This window comes from Pteropus medius, unplaced genomic scaffold (genome assembly GCF_902729225.1).
Source record: "Pteropus medius unplaced genomic scaffold, Ma_sr-lr_union100, whole genome shotgun sequence".
NCBI lineage: Eukaryota > Metazoa > Chordata > Mammalia > Chiroptera > Pteropodidae > Pteropus > Pteropus medius.
The window spans coordinates 5,976,838-5,996,892 of record NW_024347791.1 but is presented as its reverse complement, the minus strand read 5'-3'; the positions used below and the strand labels follow the sequence as shown (position 1 = coordinate 5,996,892).

Genomic DNA, 20,055 nt, shown 5'->3' with positions numbered 1-20,055 from the left:
CAGGTCTCAAGTTATTTAAGTCACTAATTTTTCTCTGAGCCCCAGTTTTTCATCTTGTAGGGCTGTTGTAAAAATAAAAGGAGAGAATGTGGGCAGAGAAACGGATGATCAACTGGTATATAGGATATAATCAATACATCCTCTTTATTTTCCTACTTTTCGCATATCTTCTTGAAGTATGCTAGGCTTCTTCTGAATCAATTCAGAAGGTCTTCATTTAACACTTTAACTATGGTAAGCACTTGTCTAGGTCATATGGAAAACATGGGGTGATGATGACATCTTACCAAGCCCTGTCCCATATACTGCCTAATGTCATAAGGTACGAGAAATGTATTAATTAATGTGCTTGATTAATGTGCTTGAAGTTGATCAATTAATTAATTAATTAATTCAGGGCCTACCTTTGTCCAGCCCTGTGCTGGGGATTCGACCTCTGCCCTCAAGGATTCGTAGTAGCTAGGGATTCTGCAGAGAAATGCATAATTGATAGTATCTGTGATTGGAGGTATTACAGTGGGGTGTTAGAGAAGGTTTCCTGGAGAAGGTGCCACCTGAATAAGTTGAGCTGGGAAAGGTGAGGGAGGGCATCTCAGCAGAGGTCCAAATTCTGAAACTTGGGTGGTCTTTGCTAATATAAATTTAGAAGTAAAATAGAGTCTGAATACAACTCCAACTCTTTGCAGTGGCCTATATGGCCCTGTAGGGTCTGGCCTCTGATCACCTCCAAGGACACATTCTCCACCATGCTCTTGCTCGCTCACCATGTTTTTCCAGTTTCTTGGATGCTGAGCCTGTTCTTGATAAAAGGGCGTTGACGCTGCTGGTCCTTCCTAGACTGCCTGCCACCAGATCTTCCCCAAGCCACCTCCTTCTCACACGTCATCTCAGCTCAATAGTCACCTCCTCAGAGAGGCATACCTGACCCCCCAGTCACAGACACCACTCCCCAATTACTCTGTTTGTATCCTCACAGCCCTCCATCTGAAATCTTCCTGTCCTCCGTAGCAGCCCAGAGCTCCTATCAGCCTGGGTTTCTGACTAAATACTTTGTGGTCAGAGCACTCCACCAAACCTCAATAGACAGAGAGCATGAGAAGAATAAGCTTTTGCAATTTAAGACATGACATTCTTGGGATTGCGTGTTATAACAACGTGACGTCGCCCATTCTGACAGTTGCATTTCTGTGTCCTCCATGCCCCAGGATATTCAAGGCACATAATTCAATGCTCAATAATTATATATTGACTGACTGAATGAAAGAAAGTAGGAAAAATGACTGGGAAGAAGAGGGAAGGGAAAAAGTTGGAGAGAGTCGGGCTGAGGCTAAACTAAAATGACTCGTAATGGGTCATCTTCTCTAGGATGAAAAATTGTTTTAGAAAAATAAACACTTTACAAAGTCTCCAAAAGACTGAGATACAATTATAAAGGGCAGGCACATTTTGGATTAGCAATGGGATCCAGGAGTCTTGGGACATCCTGCTCTTTTTCAGGTAGTCATCAGGTAAAAAATCCCTGAGCATAATGTAACCAATCCCTCCGGTGCCTGCAGTCTCCTGAGAAGGACAAGCCATAGGGATGCTCTTTCAAAACGATCACTTTGTATCTAGGCCCTCGATCCACATTGCATTCGTGGTCTTTAACGAATAAGCCTTCTTCAAGCCCTGTACCTACCACATCCGGGCACTCGCTGGAATGTGGCTTGCGCTTCTGTGATCATGCCCAGCCCCAAAGCCTCTCACTTGTGATGTACACTGCATCTCAGCATACTCCTGACTGACTGCCCGGTCCCATAGAAATAAAGAATGAGACCAATGAAAAACAGATGCCTTGCACATCTATCAGGACTTCTATTGTTAATCTCCCGAAGCTATCCTGTGCTGTTTCTCAGAGCTCAGGAAGACTCGGGCTGGTGATGCAGCAAGGTGAGGGACCGCTGAGTTGTTGGCATTCTTTTGTTCTGAGGAGAATAAACTCGTTTTAGTTCAAATAAGAACCAGATTGCCCAAAACCATCTAAGTCTTGGGTCTCACTGGTTAAAAACAACTTTTGGAGTGTTCGAATGAGAACTTTCCCCAAGGATAGCTTTGGTGAAGGAGGAGAGGCTGCCAGATACTGCATCATTAACTACGACAGAAAATGGCTCTGTGTTTCATTGCTGTGTGTGTTCAATGATGGAGAACAAGGACTTGGAAAGCCAGCCATATTCAACGAATAGAGAACAAAATGCCCCAGCTGTTCTGTTCAGGGAAGGATAATTCATAAACAGAGAAAGAGGCAATGCATTTTTTGGATCTGCCTGAGCAACTAGCTGGAAGCCATCATGCTGGCAGAACTCTTTTGGCCAAAGCACCAGTCCCCACCTTCTCTCCTCAGATGTGTCTGGAGCTATGTCTCAATCTCATCGTGGACGAACTCATGCAACATGCATGAGACTGTTCCTCAAATTGCCTTGGTCCTTTTGGTGACCATTTCTTGCTTATGTGAGGGCCTTGCAAGGAAGCTGCTATTGTTCCTAAGTGTGAGTGTAAAAAGAGAAAAAAACAGAAAGAAAGTGTGAACCCTCGTTGTCTCCTATTCGAATCCTATTAGAGCATCCATTCGAGTCTGGAAAAATTCATCCGTTGACATCTGCTTGACCTCCTGGGAAATGGAAGAGGGGTGGGGCTTGCCAACAAGATAACTTCCTCCTTCCTCCACTTCCTGCAGCCTCCCGCTGCAGCAGCGCCCATGGCTGCCTTCCAGCTTGGCCTGGATTCTCTGCTATCGCGGACCCCACCCTGCACGTTCCTGTCTGCATCTGGAGGCCCCCGCGGCCTCTGGCTGTTGGCCTACTAGAGCAAGGCAGACTTTCTCAGCCCTGCAAAGGCGTTGGCTCAAGAGACAAGAACTTAGGACCCAAGAAGCCTGTGGGTAAGGAATTCAAGGCCTTTGTGGAGCTCCCAGTAAAAAATGTGGGTCAATACTCATTTTTCTGAAAGAGTTCTTCCCAGGAATGTTGGACTCTGTTACTCTCTTTGAGCAAAAGCATGGAATAAGAAAAGTCCATTCATTTGATTTTGTTTGTAGATTAATTGCCACTATTCAACTGTTTTTGAGCTCCAAAGTGGCATTTTCATATGACTCCACCTACTTCATTATTTTAATACTGTGCTGGGTGCTGAGGATTAAAAAAAAAAAAAAAAGTAAGAAAAGATCCTTCAGGGAATGCATACAATAAGAGAAATGGGCGTTTAAGTCAATGATTCCAGAACACTGTGAATAGTGTAATCATACAGAGTATGGCAAATCCTGCTTCACCAGAATAGAAAAGATTACCAGAATTAGTTCTCAGTTACTGCAAGTAACTGGGGAGAAGGAGGCATGTACCATTCTCTTTGAATTTGGCTTTTTCTTTTTGAATAATTTTAGGTTTATAAAAAAGTTGCAAAGTAGGTCAAAGAGTTCCCATACACCCATCATCCGCTTTTCCCCTGATATCTTACATTGCCATGGTACATTTGTCAAAACTAAGACATTAGCATTTGGTACACTGCTATTAACCAAACTCTGGATTTTATTCGATTCCACCAGTTTTCCACTGCTGTCCCTTTTCTATACACACTGCACTTAATTATAGTGATTTTAAAATGTATTTGCAAATTTTTTGATACTCCTCCCGTAGAAAGTGGGCTCTGTGTCCCCTTGCCTTAAAACTGGTCAGCCTTTGGTGACTGTTTTGGCCAATAGAATACAGAGGAAGTGACGATACGTGACCTCCAAGTCTAGACCACAAGTGTTGATTCATCTTAAATTCTCTAGTCTTCATGTCAGCAGTCCGACTGCCCTGAGCTCACCATACTGAGGAGAAGCTCAACTAGCCCACTCAGATAGACCATGTGGAGAGCCCTTGAGACTATATGGAGAGAGATGCTCAGCCATGCTCCAGCCTCTTAACTGTTCCAGCCTTAACCACTGTCAGGCTGCAGCTGAGTGAGAGACCCTGAGCCAGAGCTTCCCAGGCAAGTATTTCCTGAATTCCTAACTCACAGACTCTGAGAGAGGTATTACAATGATGGTCGTTGTTTTAAGCTAGTATGTATTGGGGAGTTTTGTTACACGGCAGTGAATAAATAGGGAAAGATGGCATCATCAACAGGTTGTAGATGAGGTACGAGGTTCATTCACATGTAATAACCATCAGACATTCTACTGTTTCATTTTTCACATATTCATTGGGCACCTATTATGTATTAGATATACTATTAGGTACTAGGGGTAGTGAGTGACTAAGATAGTTTCTGATATAGAAAGGTTCAGAATAAGAAAAGCAGACAATTAAGCAGAAGGCCATTTGTGATATGTTGTTTAAAGCACCATGTCATGAGAAGAGAAAAAAGAAACAGATTTCCTGGGAGACGCCCTGCATACCCTATGTTTGAGCCAAGACTTGAAGGATGAATCAAGGGTTCTCACTGGCGATGGGGATGAGTGCGCATGGTGTGTTTGGGGAACCCAGAATAGTTCTGTGTAGCTGGAAATGCAGAGTTTATTGGCATGAGTGCGTGTCTGGGTTGGGGGTGGAGTCAGGGATGGAATAGGAAGTAAAATGAAAGAAACTGAACAGGGAGACTGAGGTCAAGATTTTAGAATGGTATCTGGGGTTGGAAGTGGAATGTCATATCTTTTAGCCTGGATCTGACTTTCCTTCTAGAAATGTCTCCAGAAGATGATGTTTAAATGCTAGTCACTGGTGCCCTCAGGAATTTGAACTCAAAATATACATCCATTGTATACAGTTTGACCTTCTGGAAGCATAAACTTTGGAAATGACTGGAGGTTAGGGTTCAAAACCTCTAAGCGAGTCAGACAAAGTCCTGGTAAAGGGGTTTGCGAGGTTCTTATTTCCGTGGTTTGTCTTTTCCATGGAACCAAGTGCATGGTGGGTGGGGGGCTGTGGAAAGAAAACATGCATTTTCAAAAGTAAACAGAGCTTAGGTGAAAGGAAATTGAATCAATTCTGGGAAGGCAGCAACTGAGGACTGAAATGGTAAAAAGTTTGAAGGCAAATGAACACAGAGGAAAGGGCAGTTGAGAGGGTGGAGAGAGCCTGCACTTGGGGACCTCAGACTCCGTTTTCGTCAACTTGGTCGCTTCTTTTCTTGAACCTCATTTGACTTTGTTTCTGTTCCTTGAAAACAAAAGGCCCTTGACTAATTCTCCAGGCTTATATATATGTCCTCCTTTGAATACCCCCAAAATGCAGATTCTAGAAGAGATAAAATAATTTTCCTAAAGTCAAACAGCTGGTAAATGGCAGAGCTGGGTTCGAACCAGATATTCTGACTCCAAAGCTGGTGTTCATTGCAGAAACGGAGGCAGCACTTCACACACACTGCCCGTCGTACCTGTCTCTCTGACAGCCCGCCTTCTTCTTCTCTCCACCCCCACTAGCGAAAGATGGCTGATGCCCCAGAAGTGACCTTGGGCTCTCACAAACTTCCAATAATAGGAAGGAATCAGCTGTAGAAGATGATGTCATCTGTTCTCATCTCTCGTTTTATTTATTTAGCTTAGAAATAGAGAGAGGATATACCTCTCAGTGGCTATCCAAGGCCAGTGAATTACCAGTCTGCTCAGTCTGCCATGGCAGGGTATCATAGGCCGGGTAGCTTAAACAATGGATATTTCCCTTCGCACGGTTTTGGAGACTGGAGCCTGAGAGCAGCATGTCAGCATGGTTGGGGGCCGGGGAGAGCCCTCTTCCCGGCTTGCAGACTGCTGCCTTCTTGCTTTGTCTTCACATGGCTTTTTCTCGGTGCAGTCTTTCTCCCTTCATCTTTTAAGGCTACCATCCTATCAGATCGAGGCCCTCCCCTTATGACCTCATGTAACCTTAATTACTGCCTCAAAGCCCCATCTCTAAATACACTCATATTGGTGGTTTCAATGGAGATTCAATATTTGAATTTTTAGGGGATACAATTTAGTGCATAGGAGCAAGAAAGGTAATTATGCTCTAATTTAACAGACGAGGGAGCTGAGGCTTAAAGAAGTTGTTTTGGGGTCAATTTCTCATACCCAAAAATAGCAGAGGTAGAAATTCAGACCAGATTTCTGACGCCAAATCCTGTGATCTCCATTCCCAGAACTTCAGATGCATTTTTATCATTACTGATGATAAAACAGTACTATTAGTTAATGCCAGCTGCCAGGCACTGTTCTAGTGCTTATAGTCATTAACTAATTTAATCTTTGTGACCATCTTATGTTTATACTTTGGAGGTGGCAAATGCAAATGCAAAAGTAATGAGAAACGAGTCTTCAGAGCAGGCGACCTTTCACTTTGGTGTCTCCCCTTACTCTCTCCTTCAATCCCTTCATGCATCCTGCATGGACTTGAGAGGGGCTTGATGGTGATTGTCTGAGTACGACGCGGGGATTCGGGGAGTCTGAATCCTCAGATACAGATCTATGATTTGCTTTCTTGCACTTTTCCAGGTTCAGTGGCATCTGTGCACACCCTCCCTGTTTCTTAAGAGTTGCTGGCTGGGGAGCTTTTTTCATTTGGGTCTCATTTCCCCACCTCCCTTCCTGCCTCCTCTGGCCAAGACCGATCAGTCTGTTTGATGGCTGGACACCTGCTGCCAAGAGAAATAATCCCCATGTGTAGAGGGTGTTCCCGAAGGGAACAGGGTGGAGGGAGGAGGGAAAGGCTTCCTGCCAGCAGCCCAGTGGGCAAGAGACGGGAGCAGGAAGGCCCAGAGGGTGGAGCAGATGTTTGTAGGAAGAGGATCTATTTGAGGGAGCAGAGTGGGGTCCAGGGGCAGCTGGGAAATTACAAGGGATGGGAGAAGCCAGGAGAGAGAGGGGATAAGAGGCAGCTTTCAACCAGAAAGGGAAGGAGGGAGGGAGTGGCTGGAGGTTGAGGAAGCCCACAGGGAGGGGTGGTGCCCGTGAAGGAGGCCAGGGTGGGTGTTGGTAGCACCTTACCTTTGTATATCCTTTCACTGCTTCTACAGCATTTTGACCTACATTATCATACCAGGAAGCTTCCCGAGGCTCCCCATTTTGCTGAAAAGTAAGCCAAGTGGATAATAAGAATAATGCTTGACGGGCACCAGCTATGTGCCAGGTAAGATCCCCGGTGCTGTTAATTTGGTGAATTTTGAGGCAATCCTCGAACGTCAGCTCTAGGAGATAAGTAGAAACAGTTACTCTTCTATAAATAAGGAGCCAGGCTCCAGTCAATTCCTGCATTTTGGAAATACGTACTGGCCAGTACTATTTTCCAGGTGCCATACAAAGGCTGGAGGTGAATTCAATGCAAACACTTCCCCTGGCCCAGGACTGTTCCAAGGGCTTTGCACACATGATTTCCTTACATGTTCACGACAGTCAGATAAGCACGCTATTGTTATCATCCCCTTTTTACAGATGAAAAAACTGAATCACAGATAGGCAAAGTGGCAGAGGGATAAGTCATGAGTGGGACTTGAACTTAGGCAGTCTGGTTCTAGAGTCTAAGGTTTATCTACCATGCCCTACAGCGATGAGTAAAAGAACTGTGGCTCGGTTCTTAATTTCACTTGACTGACTCTAAATCCTGTGTTCTTTCCACCAACACAGACTGCCTTTCAAGCTTAATGGAAGGGACGATGTCTATGCCTTAAACATATCGAAAGAAGATGGTCATGTAACACATGCCATGCTGAGCTACTAGATGGTCAAATGAAAGGGAACGGGACTTTGACTGGCATGTAACAAGCCTTAAGCAACTGATGATTGTTATTCTTGAAGAGGGGTTCAATTTTTTTTTTAGAACAGGTAATAATTAATGGAAAAGTTATCATTTTCTTTTGAAAAAAATTATCTTATATGGTATCATTTTTATATCTTGAATAACTGATTTTTTTTTTTGAGGAAGCAGGGAGGGAGGAAAGGAAGAAGAGAGAGGTAGAGGGAGAGAGGGAGGAGGAAAAGAGTCAAGATTAGAACTACAATAGGCCCTGCCACAATCTTATGTTTCTTGCTGCACACTATCTTGTCCTTCCTCTGATTCTTACCCTTACCCCTCCCTCGAATCCATTTATACATTCCGTATTGGACACTTGTTTTGGGTGAAGTAGCGGTCTAGTTAAATAGTTACAGTCAGTAAATTTAAGATGAAAATGTAACTTACTTACAAATGTATAAATATGGGGACTGATATTTACAGAGAAAACGGAAAGTGAATTTCTACAGAAAAGCTAACTTATAGGGAATGTTTACTTTCTCCCCACAGCTTTCCGAACTAGCCAACTTCTGAAGGATTTCCATTTATGTGATTCATCTAAGACATCTTCTCTGGACCCAGTTCTTCCCAGGACCCTGCATTCCAGGCACAAATTTAGGGACAGGAATGTTCGTGTGTGTCTGTGCTTATATTTCAAAAGCCAAATGAAAATTTCGTGCCTACTTTTTTCTACCCTGAAAACTTACACTCACTCTGGCTCCTTGAAATGATATTCAATGGTATAATTCCAGGGCCATTTCCTTTCCACATTCTTTCTCTATTTCTTTTGTTTCTAAACGTCAATCAATGAATTTCTGGTCATGGCAGCTAATCTGGACTTTATTGGAGTCTTCATCATTCTTCTTCCTTTACCTATATTGTTTCTGAGTTGCATCTGCACCTATTACTAGTCTAACCCCAAACTGATCTGTTTTCATGAGCCATTGGCTGAGTTATTCAGCATCCTCTGTAGGGTCTTTCATAGAGCAGAAGTTTTGAATTTTGATGAAGTCCAAATTATTAATCCGTTTCTTTAATGGATCATGCTTTGGTGTTTCGTCTAAGAGCTTTTATCCAAGCCCTAAATCCTGAAAATTTTATCCTATGTATTTTTCTAAAAGTTTTATAGTTTATCTTTTACATTTAAATCTATGATCCTTTTTTCAGTTCATTTTTGTATAATCTGTGAGGTTTATGTTGAACTTCATTTTTGCCTACGGGTATCCAGCTGCTCCAGGACTGTATTTTGAAAAGATTATTCTTCTTCCATTGAATTGCTTTTGTACCTTTGCTGGATATGTATCTAGGATAGCTATGTCTTCTTGCCTGAGTAACCCTTTTATCATTATGTAATGTCCCTCTCTGTCCCTGGTCATTTTCTTTGTTCCAAAGTCTATTCCATCTTTCTCATAATTGAACCAATCTTAAACAACACAAATGCACACTCCAGGAGAAAATATGGGTTTCAAATTAATCGTCTGTGATAGAAATGAACATCATTAGCAATTACACAGCCTTGGGAAGGTTGTCAGTTTGTTGCAAGCATATAGAAAGTTTAAAAGCAAAAAGACAGAAAAATATATACCATCTAAACACTAACCTAAAGGAGACTTTGAGGCTAAAGCATAGGTATGAAAAAGGACATTTTGTAATAATGGAAAGTTCATTTCACCTTTTTTTATATAATAATTCTAACTTTAAGTGTACTTAATAACAGAATATCAAAAAATAAAGCAAAAATTGTCAGAACTAGAAAGAAAAATAGATTAATGCACATAGTTAAAGATTATATCATCTCTCACAGTAATTGATAGAAGACCAAAAGAAAATCAATAAGATATAGAATATTTGAACATGATGAACAAACATCATATATAGGATACTTAGTACCTCAAAACGAAAGAACATACTTTCTTTTCAAATGTACCTGGAACATTTACCGTTTGCTGAGCTATCAAGCATGGCTCACAAATTTGAAAGAATTCAAATTATCCAGAGAATGTTTTCTGACCTTAGTAGAATTAAAATAGAAATTTTAAGGTACCCATTATACTTCAAAATAATTCATAGGTCAAATTAAAAAAAAATCGGATTAGAAATTATAAAATGTTTCAAATTAAATGATATAATGTATGGGATGCCCACTTGCCCCTTATTTGTTCGCTGGATGTTTCCCTACTGACTTGCAAAATCTTAAACCCAGGGACAGACTGGGTGAACTCATCCAGAGAAGAGATTTGCATGAAGGTGCTCTCCTGGAATGAATGTCTGGGAGGAGCCCGAGAGGGCTGGTAAAACTCTGCAGCAAGGCCTCAGCGAGCAGAGCTCTGAGAATATTTCCACCATGAAAAGATCTCCTTCTCACCCTTCTCTCTAAGAAAAAGAAAAAATGTGGGATGCTGCTAAAGTAGAGAAGAGAGAGAAGTTAGAGCCTTAAATACACATATTATAAAAGAAGTAAAGGCCAAAAATCAGTGGTTAAATATCTTTCAAAAAGGTTGGCAAAAGAACAGCAAATTAAATCCAAAGAAAGTAGAAGGAAGGAAATAATAAAGATAAGAGCAGAAATTAATGAAATTTAAAAAATAAACATTCAAAAGAAAATAATCAGCGAAAGCAAAATTTGTTTCCTCGAAAAGACTAATAAAATTGAAAACCCCCAGAAAAAAATAATTAAAAGAAAGAGAAAGAGAAAGCACAAATAACCAGTATAAACAAGAGGACAGACATTAAAGAGATAATTATAGGTTATTATAAATATTTTTTATGAATTAACTTGTCAAGTGAGATACAATGGATAAATTCCTAGAAACACACCAGAAGATATAAACACTTAAATAATTCATATCTAATAAAAAACAGTAAATCCATAATTTAATTCTTCCTATGAAAAAAAAAATTCAGGCCCAGATGGTTTCACTGATGAATGCTTCCAAACACATAAAGAAGAAATAACACTAATCTGAGATAAACTTTCTCAGAGGATAGAAGCAGAGAGAATATGTCTCAACTTTCATTCGTCCAGCAAACCTGGATACCTGACAAAGACAGTATGAGGAAGGACTTAATCTTTCTCATGAATATTCATGACATTTTAAACAACATATATATAAACAAGATATACAAAAACGATGTACATTGTGATCAAGCCAGGTTTTTTTCCCCAACAAAGCACAGTTGATTTAACATTAGAAAATCATCAGTATAATTCAGTACATTAATAGAAAAGAAAAGAGAAATAAGGTAACCATATTGATAGATGTAGAAAAATGTTTGATAAAATTCAATATCCATGTCTGTCTTAAAATAATGATGGCAAACTAGAAATAGAGGGAACTTAATTTAACAAATATTTATAAAAACCTACAGTAAACTTTATATTTAATGATGAACTATTGAAAACATTTTTCTGAGATTGGGGTGAGGAAAAAATACTGGTGCTCACCATTGTATTACCACTATCAACACTGTGTTGAAGGACCAAAGATTTGCAATAAGGCAAAATAAAATAAATAAAATAAAATACATAAAATAAAATAAAATAAAATAAAATAAAATATAAAATAAAATAATAAAATAAAATAAAATAAAATGAGTGAAATATGCATAAAAATTGAAAGGAAGAAATTACCATTATTCATATATGATATGATCACATACACAGACAATTCAAAATAATCTACAAATAATATATTAGAATTAGTAAATGATTTAAGCAAAACTGAAAAACACTAAGACAAGTCAAACAAGATCTAAGTAAAGAGAGAACTATATCATGGTTTCTCCCCAAATTCATCTATAGTCAATGAAATCTTAATTGAAATCTAGTAGCTTTTATTGGAAATTATCAAGTTGATTTTAAAAATTTTACAGAAGCAAAGCCTCCCAATGAAAAAGGCAATCTGGAGGAGGAAGAACAAATTTGGACCTCGAATACTACTGTTATACAGCTAAATACTAAAGATATATAGCTATAGTAATTAAAACAGCGTGGTATTATTGGCACAAAAATAGACAAACAGATGGAGCAAAATAAAGTCCAAATAGAGAACCAAATGTATATGAACACTTGATTTACGACAAAAGAATAGTAAAGCAATGAAGAGAGAATGATCTTTTCAACAAAACGTCTGGTCAGCTGGAAAAATTATACTGACCCCTGTCTCACACCATACTCAAAACATTAATTCTGGATGAACTATGGATCTCAATGTAAAAGAAAAAACCCATAGAGTTTTTGGAAGATAATATAGAGAATATCTTTATGATATTGGGTTAGACAAAGATTTCTGAAATAGGATATAAAATCACTAAACATAATAAGAATTGGTTGGTAAAATGGAACATATTAAAATTAAGAACTTGTTTCATGAAGGGCACAATTCAGGGAGTGAAAATGCAAAATACACAGTGGGAGATTTTTATCTACATGTAATTAACAAAGGATTCATATTCGCTCTTACAAATCAATTTTTAAAAAGGCAGACAGACCGTATGGGCAAGGGACCTCAATAGACATTTCTCCAAAGAGGACATACAGATAGCCAATAGACATGAAAAGATGCTCAACATCACTAATCATCAAGGAGTTGAAAATTAAAGCCACAAGAAGATATCACACCATACCTGTCAGAATGGCTATCATCAATAAATCAACAAAAAACAAGTGTTGATGAGGATCTAGAGTAAAGACAACCCTCATCCACTGTTGGTGGAATTGTAATTGGTGCCGCTACTATGGAAAACAGTTTGGAGGTTCCTCAAAAAATTAGAATAGAACTACCATATGACCAGCAATTCCACTGAGTATTTAGTTAAATAAATCCAAAACACTAATTTGAAAAGACATATGCACCCCTGTGTTCATTGTAACATTATTTACAATAGCCAAGATATGGAAGCAACGTAAATATCAATAGGCGAATGGATAAGGAAGTGGTACGTGTATACAGTGGAGTATTACTCAGCCACACAAAAAAATAAAATCTTGCCATTTTTGAGAATATGGATAAACCTAGAGAGTATTATGCTAAGTGAAATAAGTCAGATGGAAAAAGACAAATACCATATGATCTCACTTATATGTGGAATCTAAAAAACAAAATAAATGAACAAACAAAACAGAAACAAACTTGTAGATACAGACAACAAACTGATGGTTGCCAGATGGGAGAGAGTTTGCGGGGGGAAGTGAAAAGAGGAAAAAAATTAAGATGTACAAATTGCCAGTTATAAAAAGGACAGACAATCCAATCGATGAGCAAACCAAAATGAGCAAAAGAATGAATAATTTTACATCTAAATGATCAATAAACACATGAAAAGGTGTTTAAGATCATCAAAAGGTAAATTAAAATCACAATCTGATATTATTATAAACTAACTAGAATGACAATTTTAAATGTTGACAAAGATGTGTCACCACCTGATATTCATATACTGTTGGTAGGAGTGTAAACTGGTACAAAAACTTTGGCAAAACTGAACATTTGTATACCCTTTGATGCAGCAATTCTACTTCTAGATCTGGACCCCAGATAAATGTTTGTATCTGTTCTCCCAAAATACCTGCAGAAGTCGTGATGCCATATGACATACATAGTATCACCAGTGGAGAATTTTGCCCCAAATATTTAACTTGAATCCATTCAAGCTTTTAAATCTACCTTGCAGTTTACAGTAAATATAGGGTAAAAGAGAAACCATGATACCCCAAGAAAATATTCAGATAAATCCAGAATATAAGCTACTGTACAAAATGGCTTGAACTGATTAGAAAGTTACTATGTAGGAGGAAAAAACAAAACAAAACATAATGAAACAAAGGTGAGCCAAAAAAAATAAAACAAAAATGCAGCACATAAACCAGGACTGGATGTTGGTTGAGGAAAACCCTATACATGAAGCTTTTGTGACAACTGGAGAAATTTGAAGGCTAGATATCAGATGTTATTATCAAGTTATTATTTTTCATTGTGCGAAATGATATCGAGGCATATTCTCATCCTCGAGAGGTACATGCTGTATATTTAGTGGGAAGTCTAATAATGTCTGCAACTTATTTTCAAATATTTAGCAAAAATAAGTATAGATAGACAATAGATGAATGGGTATAGACATAGGTCTATATATATCATGAGAAATAATGTGGCAACAGGTTGACAAGTTGTTTCATTTAGGCAGTTGCTATTTTGCCATTTATCATGCCACTATTTCAACTTGTCCATATATTTAAAATTTCAATAATAAATTCATGGAATATATTTTTTAAAGAAATGTTGCATCTAGACTTCTTCAGAAGGGCAATTGAGTTCTACTCTAAGAGAACAGAAACTTGAAATCATAAAATATACATTATGGGTGTAGTTTATGTTAGAGATAATGTTGGAACTCCAATTAGAGAACTTAAAGCCAAAGAAAGGGCCTTGGCTTCACATCAAAAGTCTGATATATAAATGTACGTTGATATATTTTAGGTTAAAAGGAAATCCTTAATGTATGTGTACATCACCTTTTAATGATTTCCAGCTTTAGCCATGTTTTTCCAATGAGCCAACCAACTATGTATGCCAACTAATGCCAGATAAGAGGGTGTCCTCTGCATATTTCATGTGTGGAAGGAATGTGTCACCCAGCTAATAGCAGGTTCAGTGATTCTGGGTGGAAGAACCATCCGTTAGTGCCGTCGGGCCTTCCAAGACAAAACAGGATGGGTGCAGACTATCCTGGTGTTCTAGGGAGCCACATGCAACACAGTACCTCAAAACCTGGGCTCCTCATTGTCATGTTGCATGTGGCCCCCTGGAATGACAGTGCAGTCTTCTCTCATCCCATATTCTCTTGCAAGGCCCAACAGCCCTCGTGTATGGTTATTCCAACCAAAGGAACATGGGGTTGATTTCCCAAGGAGAGATATGACTTTGGGAAAGTCACTTAACTAACATGAGCCCAATTTTTTTCCCATGAAAGGCGAGACTTACCTCATAGAATTTTTGTAGGGGTTAAATGTGACGATGTCTCTATAGCAACTGTATAATGCACATGCACAACAAGTGAATTACTTGTTGGTGGTGTTATATGTAGGGATGTCTGGCAGGAGGGAGAGGGTCATGATATATCAGCCAAGGCTGAAATAGTTAATGAAGACATCAAGGAAATGGAGGTTCTGGATTCTCAGAAAATTCTAGAATGTGTAGGGGGAGGATGGGGGTAAATTTATCAAATGTGCTTAAAACAACCTAATTTTCATAAACTGGCTGAACAGAGGTGCTCAGTAAATATTGGGTGATTAAATCAGACAGACACGTCAACAACATATCGCTCTATAACTTGCATAAAGGGGGCGGAGAAGCAGAACTGATTTCTCCCCATTATTACATACCCCTTAGGCTGCAAGTTGCTTTCTCTTCTTTTTCCTTTTGCCACTGTCCTTAGCGTCATTACTACTTGATTTTGCTACAGGGACTTGCTGAGGCTAGAAAAGGGTGGGACCCTGGACCTCTCACTGCCTGAGAAATCCTGGCCACTGAGCTGGCTTTATCGGTTCTGGCTGCACTTTAGAATGACCTGAGGCTTGGCCTCTATCCTCAACAAATTAAATCAGAATCATTAGAATTGAAATCCAGATATCAGTATTTTTTAAGAGCTCTTCAAGTGCTTCTGTTATGTATGAATCGAGAATCATTAGCAAACAGTGATATGGACAGATCCTAAAATCTCAGCGTTGAGTGCAAAAGGTGGAAAACAATTTATAGCACAAAACCATTTAAGTATATTAAGTTTTAACATGCACACAGAACAAAGCTATGTGTTTTTCAGATACGCAAAAATCTAAGGACATATACAAAATCCTAGGAAGGAGGAGAAGGGAAAGGCATAGGAGTGAGACTGGAGAATTCATGATAAAATATAAAATTAATCAAGAGAGTGGCCTCGGCCTTTCACAATGTCCGATCACAATAGTTAATATGAATAGAGCACTTATGTGCACCAGACACAGTGGAACTGATTTACACACCTCATCTCTGTTAATTCTCATAAGTAGATATTATTTAGAGTCATTTTTCAGATGGGTAAACTGAGGCTTAGAGTTTAAGAATCTTAACTAAGGCCATACAACCACTAAGTGGCAGAGTTGGATGGGAGCCCTGCCTCTCTGAGCAGAGGTGAGGCTCTCCTTGCTCTGTTCATGGCATCTCTCGGGTCTTTTTTGAGCATCTGCTAGAAGGAAAGTTTCCTTCTCCTACCTCCTCACTCATCCCACCCCTTGCCAAAGCTGGCAATGAAAATGGCCATTGGATGCTCTGTGCCTAAGGCAGAGGAAGGAGCCCTACATACAATCTTCCTGACCTGGAAGCATCCACGACCAGCCTCAGCTTCCTCATGAGCACCAGCAATGTTTGCTGGGTTCAAGGAACAGAAAGAAGCTTCCTATGATGGGATCTAGAAAAAGGATGGTGGGGGCACAGTTCTAGGAGAGGGGAGCTCAGAGCTCTCTTAATATATTTGATTTATTTTAATTTAATGTATTTAATAACACTAGGTATTTCCTTTCCCTTACCGCAGACCCAGCTTGTGGAGGGATTTTGTGAAATTTCATATCCACTACTCCCATCACCTGTCTCTGAGGACAGGATCTTCCCACCAACCTCAGGACCCTTAGAAATTAATTATAATAGTAATGCATTCATTGAGTCAGGCACAAATAGTAGTCCCCATTTTCCTCAGAGAAAACTGATGCTCAGAGAGGGGCAACTTGAACAAGTTTTCTCAGGAAGAAAGGGACGAGGCTGGAGAGACAGTAAGTGTACTCTATTGTCATCTGGGTTGGCGCCCTCTAGAGGTGAGTTGAGTCTCTACAGCCTTTCTTTCCTCCCAAGCGGATGTCCAAGAATTCAGGTCCGGTTCTTTATCCCAGAAGCCAGCCCTCCACCAGGCTGTGCTCTACCCTTGTGGTGCACTCACCGGGAAGGCTGGCCCTTTGTTTTGGATGCGTGTGCAGCTGCCTCTGAGGGAAAAATCTACGACTGGAAACCCTTCTTCTCTCACTTACTTAAAAATATCTCCCCTGCTGCCCTGCCACGGTACCTGTAGTCATCTCATCATTTTATGGAATTAACAGCTTTTGTTAAAATAGAAATCTCCGATCTTCTAAAAGAATAAAGAAGGTTTCTCAAACTTTACTGTGCCCCAAACTCAGATGGAAAACTTATTGAAAATGCAGATTCGTGGGTTCCAGTAGCAAAGATTCTGATTCAACAAGTACAAAGTGGGGCCTGGAAATCCAGAATTTTAACGCTTTCCGGTTGTTCTGGTGATAGAGTTCCCTGACTTCACTTTGAGAAAGACTCTGTTAATATGAACTCTTCAGCTTTAATTAGTTAATCAGACCCTTGGCCTGGAGGTCAGCTCGGTCTTTTCTGACCGCTTCCCTAGTTAGGCAGAAAGGGAAGGTACAGTTGCTTCTCCACTGACTTGGTCTCTGCAGTTCAGAGCCGTGTTCTCAGCTCATGGCGGAGAATGAGCGTTCAGGGCCCTAACTTAGAGCCCAGACTTACCAGAGTTTGCCTAGACCCACATTTGAGGGATGACAAAGGCCTCGTGATATCTCTAGACCTCCCGCAGTAGTTCTCAGCTTCATGGGCTCACCGAAATAGTAAAGGTGCAAAGAGACAAGTGGTATTTTGAATTGTGGTGACACGGTGTTTAAACATGTTCTTATATCCTTCCAAAGTCTTGGCTGGTATTACAACGGAGTGTCACATGAGGGCGCTCTAGAGAGTCAACGAGAGCAAAGGTCTTAGGACATGGGGACGACAGAGTCGCAATAACGGATTTCACCTTTGAGTTTGATTGAGTCTTCTTAGCCTAGAAAGACCCAGAGATCTTCCAGCTCTGTGTGTATGACCTTTCATGGTGTGTGTGTGTGTGTGTGTGTGTGTGTGTGTGTATGTTTTACATGGAGGGGGGACTAGTGAGAAAGAGAAATTGATGAGGAACCAAAGAGACAGAAAATTAAAGTAATGACCCTTCAGAGGTCACTTCCTTTGTGATTTGATAAACAATATTTTACTCTGTCATAGAAATATCCCCCATCCCATCTCTTCAGGAGAAAAAATACCACATCTCACACAGAGTCCTTGAGAAGGAAGCAGCCCATGGAAAAATGAGCCAGAAGAAGGCGCAGAGGAAGGCTTGTCAGCACAGGTGCATCTCTTCGGGGCTGCTTTTGCTGAGCCGGTGTGGGCCCCGCCTCACCATCAGCTCTCACAGGCCGGCAACAGGAGACCTGGACTCTCTCTGGCAGCTGCCCATGCAAGGCTCATGCCCCAGAAGAAGCGGCTCCAGTTACACATTAGTCACAAAAATAACAACGATCAAAGGGAGCAAAAAGCATGAAATGGCTTCATTTTCTCAATTTAATTACAGGACTGGAGGACTCATTTAGACCTGGAAGGAGCTTGATTTTAACTTGTTCTAAAATAGTCAAAAAAGGTCCTGGTTATTATTTTTATCTCCCACTTTCCCTTCTTCTTCTCCTCACCTTCAATGCAAGCTTTTAATGGGCTTTCGGGCCCTTTTTAGTCCTTCCCCACAGGCCCATGATAAGAAACATAAATGAAAAACCACATTTGCCCTTTTTCACAGGGGAAGGCCCACTTAAGAGGCTGAAGGACCCAATGAGAGCCCACAATTAAGGCCCCTTGGGCTGTCCTGGGCCCCCAAAAGGAATGACATCAGGTGAATGATGAGGGGACCTCCCCCTCAGGGCAAGTGCAGTGAGTGGTCTCATTGTGAAGGTATTCGGTCATCTGAAAAAAGGGTCCCATGGCTACTGGATCAGATGACAATGCTCCAAATGCTTTCATGGTTACAAGTTGTTTTACTAGGCAGTGGGAGATGTGGATCAAAGCTGCGTTCCAGGCACAGGCGATTGGCTTTCTCCTCGCCACCACTCCTTTGAACACACACGTGCACACACATACACACGTGCTCACACACATGAACCCTCCTGCCCCAAAGCCAGGCCTTGAGCTTTGAAAGGCTGGCTGAAAAAAATAGATCAGGGGATGTGTTGTCGTCTTAGACATTGGCTGGTTTTTGTACTTAGGAGATAACAAAGTATAATGAAATCGTTGCTCCACGAAGATTAGGCCACCAGGTTATTGTTGGGGGCGGGGCAATGATGAGACAGGTCTTTTTGGGTCTTTCAATTGTACATAGAATATTCAGTTGGGACCATGTAGCAGGCAAAATTGTCTCAAGCTGGGTTGGCAGCACAGAGGCAGTGGGGGGCTGGAAGTCAGGGTGCTGTTTCGGGATCAGTCTGCCACTGACTTATGTGAGTTTGGAAGGGACACCCCTCGGTGTGTTCTTCCTCTGTGCTGGGCGATTTCTCTATCTTTGGACCTTTGGGCTCCAAGCCTGTGAGTCCAGGCTTCTCTGAGGTTCAAACATCTGTGTGGCCCATTTTAAGGAGGCCTCTGCTCTCTCCATGGGATTGCTTTGGAATTTGTTTGGAATTTTATGTATTCTCCACAAGGTTTAAATTTAATGCAAGGTGAGTCTATTTTCTGCTTCCCAGGAATTAACCCGCACTGTAGATTACAGGCAGGAAGTAGACGGAGAAGATAAGCATGGAAGGTTTCAAATTCTCTCTATTTTTTTCTTTTTCTTTGAATCTCTTTGTTCATATTAAAGCCCAACTCTGTTTTTCTTCCTTCACATTCCCATTTATAGGCTGCATAGGACAAGGATCTTACTTGGTCTCGCCTCATTTAAAATTTGAGTGAGCTCCTCTTTGTGAAATATATTCACCTTTTGTTTTTTTTAAATGGTTAACGCGAATAGCGATAAGAACAGAAGCAAAATTTCATTGATATCTTTTCTTAACCCAAAGCGACTGGTTTATTTACAAGTTATATATGTACAGATACCATACAGAAGCAAACTTAATGCTGATTTCACGTTGAGGTTGAAATGTACACACTCCAAACTGATAAGAAGTCACACATAGAGTAACCTATATTTTATGTAGCATACTTGGCCACATAAATAATTACATGCGAAGGCTTATGATTGCCATTGGCAAATAAGAACGCACACTATTTCTGTATAGGCAAGAAATGGTGGAAAGAATTTTAACCTCAGAATTCCTTGTATCTGGAACCTAATCTTAAAGCTGGGTTTTTGTTTAAATAAATTTAAAGTTTATTAAATAAAGGGTTTAAATAAAGGGGTTTTATTAATTAAATTTAACATTTATTTTTCCCCCAAAGGGCCAAAGAGTAAAAGAGAA

General features: G+C 40.2%; 1 long non-coding RNA gene across 2 annotated transcripts in view; it reads left to right on the top strand.

Annotated features, from left to right (window-relative positions):
* The window catches only part of LOC120614923 (uncharacterized), a 44,583-nt gene extending 34,289 nt beyond the window's left edge, over window positions 1-10,294 (top strand). Inside the window, exons 2-4 of one of the 2 annotated variants that reach the window (XR_005656140.1) lie at window positions 7,006-7,118; window positions 7,613-7,810; window positions 8,268-10,294. This is a non-coding gene — a long non-coding RNA (uncharacterized LOC120614923). Of the gene's footprint in view, window positions 1-6,693; window positions 7,119-7,612; window positions 7,811-8,267 lie in introns of those variants that run through there. The other variant, XR_005656139.1, reaches the window with a different exon arrangement.
* Window positions 10,295-20,055: the final 9,761 nt, after the last annotated feature.